Genomic DNA, 8,597 nt, shown 5'->3' on the forward strand with positions numbered 1-8,597 from the left:
CCCTAGCAAAGGCTAGTCTCTCAGGAGGGGTGAAAGGGGTAGAGAGAGAGGGGGGGGGGGTTAAATGTTCTGTTGACCCATATCCCGTCAACCTACTTCCCCCACCTAAGTCCTATCCCTATTCTGACTTCCATGAACACATTGCTGAGATCCACTTAAAAAGTGAAAAATTGTATTTCATGTTCACTCATACATTAAATTTCAATTTAATAATTCTTAAAATTTGCTCTAAAAACCTAAATTGATAATGCTTGATCATTGATTTATCAAAACATCCTCAACTTTGCAAGTTCCAAGGGACTCGCATCTCAAAAACTGAATGAAATTGGAAGGCTAATTCCTGCCCACCCTAATTTCCATACCCTTTGTTTTAGTGGTCAGTGCTCGCTCAAGCATGAAAAGTTTTCCAACTTTTTGGTGTCATTTTAAAGTTGACTTTATAGGCTTCCATGTATGTAAGTCTTACCCCCCAAAGTGATATACTTTTTATTTGGCAGCCATTTCAAAAGTGTATAGTTTTTTTTGGGACGCACTGTATGCTGGGTTGAAGTTGGTCATTCTATTTTAGTGTGTGGCATTTATTGCGGAGCAATTGTCATTAGAGCAAATATCATAGAACCATGCAGACAGGTGCCTTTTCTGTGACGTGCAAGTAGTGGAATTTTCTCCACAATATTGCTAGCTTTATCATTTTCACTTGATTCTATTTAGATTAAAGTCCAAGTTTTCTTTTTTTCTGAAATTATTGTTACATTTCTCTTTCCTATCTCTTGAATTGAAAATCCTACAGTTGATTCCTTTTCTTATAACCCCCCCCCCCCCCCTAAGATTCATGTATGAATCCCAGGGGTTTCATACCTTTCATTTTATTACATATTTTAGGGCAAATCACCTATAGCCTCCACTTATTTTTTTCTTCATGAAATGCACCCTTTTAATGTGTGGATGAATAACACTTTCAGTTTCTGATAAAAAGTTAGTTGCAAATGTACAATAGTAACAAACAAAGACTATTCAGTTGAAAAAATGTATTATCCAAGGGGCACACTCTTGTATCTAATATGTATAATTGCCCATTTTCAAAATTCAAACCCCTATTTAAAATTCTTAACATATTTATTTGTCCAGCTTTATTTGCTGCAGTCAATTGCAATGATATTTGCATACTTTAAGCATTTAAACTGTACATCTCTTTCAGCCCATCATGCTGATACTCTGCTTGAGACACCATCATATTTGTCTTTCTCTTAACCCCCCCCCCCCCCCCGATAGAAGTCAGTCAGTGCCATAGATCCATAGACATATACTCATTTTTCAAAAAGCAATATCAGGTAGCACAGTTCTACCTCAGATTCACCCCAAACCAAAGGATTTCCTTTTAATTTGTTATGACTTTTTCCTTTCCTCTTGTTTTTCCCAATCGCAGGTGATGACGAGGAAGAAGAAAACATCTATGATGCTGTTAATTGATGGACCATCCAACTTGATCAAGTGAACAATCGATTGAACAAACTTTCCATGATCTGTACTTCCAAGAACAAAACCACACCCCTGTGTTTGTCTCGGCCATGATCTTTTGATGAGGAGGAGATAGTGAACTTCTTCAGTGTGTTAAGTTAATATATATAAAAGCAACTATGAAGGGATGATGTACTTCAAGGTCCAGGAGAAATTCTTTATTTAAAGAGAATTGCGCCCTCATTGATTTTCAGACGTTCCTTTGAGGTGATGAGGTAGAGAACATCTTCGGTTCCATTAGTTGATGTAAAGCCAACTCTGCTGAATTGATGCAATGTCCTTCCTCGGTTTTGCTTAGATGAGAAATTACAGGGAAGATATCTTTACTAAATGGGCATAGCACCCTCATGTCCTTCTTAGACGTTCCTAGGTGATAGTCTTGAGAAAGAGACCATCTTGAGTTCTACTGGTTGATGTAGTAAAGGCAAATCTACTTAGTTGATACAATGTTCTTCAATTTTCAGGAACAAACTCTTTCAAGTTCCAAGAATGGAATCTGCACCTGAAGTGCCTTCATATTCTTCCTGGATGTTCCTTGAGGTTATTTAAGCTATATGAGAGAACTTTTCCAAGAAGGAATTATGTACTTAAAGAGAATAGTGCCATCATGGTCTGATTATATTTCAGTTGATTCAGTGATGATGAGGTTGAGACATTTTCAGTCCAATAGTGGGTTTTAAGCCAAATCTACAGAGTTGATACAATGCACTTCTATGTTCCAGGAGAGAACTCAATGATACACAGGTCAAAAATCCTAAAGAAAAACCAGTAGAAGATTTCTACAGGTTTTTACTGGTCGATTTCCTACACTGGCCAAGTTCTACCGGTTTGAGTATAGAAAGTGGACCCCTAACCAGCAGAAAACAGTAGAATTATCTTGGTTCACCCACAAATTCTACTGGTCTTTGAAACCACAGTAAATACCAGTAGAATGTTGCTACTGGTTTCTACTAATTTCCATACGAATGAAACTTGTTTTAAATTGTTCCTCTCATTTTACTCTGTCCAATAAGATTGCTTCTCTTCTTGGGTTTTGGCTTCCTTTAAAAATTCTTTTAGTATTGAAAATGAGTGTTTGTTGAACATTTATATAATATTGACTGGTCTTGAGGGGAACATCAAATATATTGCCAGCAAAAGAATCATATTGGCCCGAGTCTTTAGACGAGGGCAATATGGGTCTTTAAGGGCAATATATTTGATGTTCCCCGAAAGAAGGGCAGTCAATATTTTTATTATCATCCAAATCAGATATCTAGAGCAAAAATCATGATAACAGTGATATCTTTTAAGAATAGAGTTCTGTTGTGTCATGATAATATCAGTGTCTAGGCTCTGCACTTTACCATTATGACGTACTTGCAAGCGCCCAGATCCAGCGTTGTCTTTATTATGACGTAGATCGTTGGTGCGCGGAACATTATGAAGCGTATCACTTCATTTGCATCCTCAAAGGCCCAGATGTGAGACCAGGGAAAATACAAAGGTATATTTTGCGTCGTCTCTGCATGCAAAGTCAATACGCGCATTGAGACCGAGGAAAATACAAACATTATACCTATCCCTTCCTGATAATAATAAAATACAGGGAAATACGGTTTTGTAAATGACCAGCTCAGATGTCTGATACGGGTGATAATGCACAATAGTTGACCCAAAATGGCATTCAAATCTGACTTTTCTTCATACATTTACTTGATAAAGACAATGGTGTCTTCAAATGAGAGATTCTTATTGATCGGGGAAGTGTTTCATGAAACAATTGTCTCTGATATTCACTGACAAATTTGTTCTGAGCCAATCAGATGCAAGGATTTCAGCAGCTTTTAACAAATAGTTGAAATTATGGACTGATGAATTCCACTGAGACAAAATTTAATTATAATGAATGAAAATGAAAGGTACATGTATGATGGATCATTTCAATGAAAAAAAATGAAATATATCATTGTTAAATTTGTATACAAGTTATATGAAGTACACAGAGACAGTTATTCCTAAATTGGAAATGATTTGAAAGAATTTAACACCGCAATGTAAAACACAGTTTATTTGCAGTGTTCTATGGAATGCCAGCTTGACTGATAAAAAAAGGCATGTCTGCTTTTTAATCATGAATTATATTTTGCATTTTATAAATCCTGGTCACTAATTTTCAATGACAGATATCACAGAAATTTTGACTTTGAGTGTGATTTTTTGCCGTTATACTATGAATAGAGAATTATACCATATATTATAGAGATTGGACAGACTTTAATAGTGCATACTCAAACTTGTAAACAAATCTAACAATAACCAGCATTGATAGGTTAAAATACAGTGCTGTGAGTAAAGTAGCTAAGTAGCTTTTTTCTGTAATCTAGATTTTTGTCAGCGATTTTGCCACCGCTGCTTGAAAATGGGGAGGGGAAAGGGGAGAAAGAGCATGATGATAGGAAGAAGAAATGAAAGGGTGTAAATGCAGGGAAAGTACAAGAAAATGAAAGGAAAGAAAGAAACAAAAGTCTTGCAAATTTCTATCACCTTTCTTTTTCTTTCTATCTTTTATTTTTCTTTTCTTTTTCCATTAACCTACTTTTCTTTTTTCTTCCTGTTTTTCTTTTGTTGCTGACAGCATTTCCAAATTTATGGGCAAAATATAGAGAAGAAATGTGAAAGTTTTTTTCCTCTTTGTCCTTTTTTTTCTTCTTTTTCTTACTTTCATTTCTATCTCCTTTATTTTTTATTTCTTCTTTTTTTTCCTTTAACTTCACCTTGGAGAAATTGGAACAGAGGACAGTGATAGCTCTTTTATACACACTCTTTTGTTTACTTAGATTTGATTGACATAGTCCACTTCTGCCCTGCCACATTTTTTTTTTGGGGGGGGGGGTGTTAATGGCCTTCTAGTTTCTGCCATTATCCAGTAATATACAACTCATGATTGTCATTTAGAATTATCTTAAAGAAGTATATCTGACTTTATATAGAAGAATATGTATACTGTATTTATTCAAACATTTGACTTTAAAGTGGTATATTTTTGTAGTACAGCTCAATAAAATAGTATTGTCTATAAACTTTATTTGTTTGTACATCTCATTTATACAAAACCACATAACATTAAACGTTGAGTGCGTATTTCAATTTATCACTCTTTAGAATGTTGAATGTACTCACTCAGTATTTAGATATATAGCATATTGAATTTATATGTAGTAGTATTTTATTTCATTGTGAGATATAGCAGAGACAAAAATTTGAATGTGTTTATGAACAGTACCAAACTTGTAATTATATCTTGTATAGCATATACCTTGGAGTATATATATATTACAAAATGTCAGTTAATTAGTCATTTTATGTACAATACAAGTTTTTAAATATTTCTTTAGAGTGATGTCTTTGTTTTTCAAGTATGCTATCGTGTTGAATTTCATATGATCACATTGGCAATTTAATCAGCTGCAATTCTTAGATTTCAAAGATTGGTTTTGCTTGTATGCAAATCTTATGGTCTATTAACTTTTTTATGCTTTCAAATTATTCCATTCCAAAATACTATGATGTATTATTATGCAAAATGTGAACTATATATGATGTCATTTTTTTATGAGTGCCTTAATTGTATTGTTAAATAATCATTAATTAAAATGGTTTAGTTTATGGGACATCTATGATATTGTGCCATTGATACCATAATGATTTAGGCAGTGGTGTTAGTTTTTCTACTCATTGATATGCAGGACTTTTCAATTTATAATGAATAAAAAAAATTGATCAAAATGGTGCATTTTTATCAAGTGCTCATGTCCACTCTAGAATATACTCAAGATGCCAATATTAATTATCTAAAAAATGTGTAATAAATTGAAAAATAACTCATTTCATACTCTTAAAACTATTTGACAATGGAATCTAATATGACTCTGCCTCTATGGAAATTTTGCCCCTACAATTTGCATCATTTTAACTTGGTCGATAGGGGAAAACATTTACGTTCGTTATACAAACAAGATATGATTTGTTTTTATTTTGTAATTTGTATTTGCTTCACTCTTGGTCATGATTGGTTTTGTTTAACCCTAAAATGGCCGGGGGGGGGGGGGGGGTTGAATCAACCCCCCCTCAACATTTTTTGCGATCATTCCGCCGCGCGAAATTTTTTAATTTTTTGACCGCGCCACTCGCAGAGTTTATACTTTTAAGTCTCGCGCATCATTTGAGACCAAAGTTATGAGACCCGGGTACGCGGTTCCGAAATTACGCAATATTTTGTAAGTGCATGTCAGACCAAAAATTGTTCCTAAACGTGATTTTGTGTACAAAGTCAATGCAAATTGAGTTTTCTCATCTTATTCATAAAGATATGATTATTTTTACTTTAAACAGCTGAAAGCAATTGATTTTAGCATAATTATGCTTCAAAAAGGTTGTGCAATAAATCTGGTGAAAAAAACAAAGAAAAACAACAGGTTGAAAAATAAAGAAATACATAAGAAATTCATAAAACAATAAAATACATAAGAAATTGATTTCCAGACCGAAGTTTTTTTCAATTGCCATTGTTATAAGAATGCTACAAAGAATATTTTTACCAAAAATTAGCATTCTAGGAGCTTTATTTAGTGAATTAGAGCAAAAAGTATGATTTATGCATAAATTAGCATAATTAATTCATATAAAATAAAATCTCATTATTTTGGAAAATTTTACCATACGGCCTTGTAGATTACATCGCACACTACCAGCGTGCAAATTTTTGCGGCGCTCGCGCGATCGGCGGCCGAGATCTCAGGGGGGGGGGGGGGTTGAATCAACCCCCCGGCCACAGAACAGCCAAAAAAGCCCGGCCTAGTTAGGGTTAAAGAGCAGTAGCCATAAGGCATCAATATTTTCTTTAAAAAATATGTAAATAGCATTTATTTTGTGAAGAATTAGTTGAGTGATATATTTTTGTACTGCTGATCAACTTCTTTTCCAAGTTTGTGTAAGTTTCAAATGAGACAATGTGAATGTATATTTCAAAATTAGTATTTTGTATACGAATGAAATGATCAATTATACTATGCTATAAAAGAGAGACTCTTGTGATATTTCTAATCATTCTCCCAACATCTCTACTCCTTTGTTCATGTCATATCTGGGGGGTGTTTCACAAAGATTTAAAGGACAAGTCCACCCCAACAAAAAGTGGACTTGAATAAAAAGAGAAAATATCCAACAAACATAACACTGAAAATTTCATCAAAATCGGATGTAAAATAAGAAAGTTATAATATTTTAAAGTTTCGCTTAATTTCACAAAACAGTTATATGCACATCCTGGTCGGTATGCAAATGAGGAGACTGATGACGTCATTCACTCACTATATCTTTTGTATTTTATTATGTGAAATATGAAATATTCTAATTTTCTCTATATTGTCAAGGGAAACATCTATTAATTCCCCCCTGAACATGTGGAATTAGCATTGTTTAATACTATATGGTTCAGTCAAGGTGGTCCTTATTGTCAAATATGTAAAAAATAAAATATTGTATAATTCAAGCAATAAAAAACAAAAGAAATAGTGACGGACATCATTGACTGACCCATTTGCATGTCGCTGAGTTGTGCATATCACAACGACGCGTATCTGAAATGCAATGCGCAATCTAATTGATCAGTACGCAGTAATGTGCTTCCCCTTTGCATGATCTGACCAATGTCGTAATGCCTTTTATACCATACGCAACTAGGCATTTTAGTGTGACTCAACGAACGTAGAGGGCAGCAACACACAAGCGTGTTGCTATAAGGAAGGTCAACTCGATACGCGCATGCAGCTGAGCTGCGCACGTATTTTATTGTTCATGCCAACGAAATCAAATGCCGATCCAATACAACAACAAATTAGTAGCGATCAAAAAACGAATATGAAAGAATATGACAACAACAATATCAAAGATAACTTTAAAAATATGTTGAGGAATATACATACATATAAAAACATACTTTGATATTTAAAACTTTACAAATATAAGTTTCAGGAAACTAAAATCATTACCAAATCGGTGATTGTTGTTATCAGCGATTTCACCAGACGGCTGTATTAGGTGATTTGCGTCGAGACGATTTTGTGACCACTCGCAAAGCATTTCGGGATTGAATATAACCACCTTATTTTCTCTGAGCTCTTCGCTGAACCCATCATCACAGTGCAGCTGCAGCGCAGCGCGCAGCCAATGCAATGCATCCGATGCATGGGTTATTTTTTCGCCGTCCATGCCATGGTCTCGGACTCAGAGTTGAAATTTAGACCCGTATTTCGGGGATACAGCGCCTTTATTTCAGATTTATAGACTTAAAAGTCAAATGACATTCAAAGTTTGAAATCTAACCTTGAACAATCATCGTTGATAAACATCAGCTCTGAAGCCATTACACTTCAAATCAGGCCAGGCAAATTAGACGTCATTGTCTATGTTGCTAGATCTATGACGAGTCGCCTGAAGCCCCAGCGCATCATCAACGTCACTAGCTAGCTGCGCGACCGGCCCAGACTCGGCGCACCCAGGCCAGAAAAATGACCTCGATTATTACGGTGGTTGTCTTTGCATTTATTAGTGGTGCAGCGAAATTCAGCAGAAGAAAATAAGAGATATGAGGTATCCTCGTTACAGGCTAAATATTCCAAAATGAGGAAAAATGTCAAAATCATGATTATTTAAGCTAAATATTTTCTTTAAAAATAAAAGTAATATTTTTTATATTTATACTCAGAATAACCGATCTAATAATTGTTCATTAAAAAATATTTGAAATTAACAAATGAAAAAAAATCAACTCGACAAATTTCCCAAAACCCCACCTTATTTTTAAAGTGGTCACAAAATTCGAGCGGAGTTGACCTTCCTTAGAGCAACACGCTTGTGTGTTGCTGCCCTCTACGTTCGTTGGTGTGACTCTAATTCATACTTAAATCTTTGTGAAACATCCCCCCCTGATCTCTCTGTATATTTTCTCTTATCTCATTTTCTCTCCTCTCTTGTTTGTTCTTTGCTGGCTTTTCTCTCCCTCTTTCTCTGCCCCTCCCCATCTTTCTCTCTATCTT

At 34.8% G+C, this 8,597-nt stretch overlaps 1 long non-coding RNA gene across 1 annotated transcript; it reads left to right on the forward strand.

Annotated features, from left to right (window-relative positions):
• Positions 1-3,838: 3,838 nt before the first annotated feature.
• On the forward strand, positions 3,839-6,581 carry LOC135155884 (uncharacterized). Its single transcript, XR_010294994.1, has 2 exons — positions 3,839-5,577; positions 6,363-6,581. It is a non-coding gene; the product is annotated as an uncharacterized LOC135155884 (long non-coding RNA).
• The last annotated feature ends 2,016 nt before the right edge of the window (positions 6,582-8,597 follow it).

The sequence above is a fragment of the Lytechinus pictus genome, chromosome 11, assembly GCF_037042905.1.
Source record: "Lytechinus pictus isolate F3 Inbred chromosome 11, Lp3.0, whole genome shotgun sequence".
In the NCBI taxonomy this organism is placed as follows: domain Eukaryota; kingdom Metazoa; phylum Echinodermata; class Echinoidea; order Temnopleuroida; family Toxopneustidae; genus Lytechinus; species Lytechinus pictus.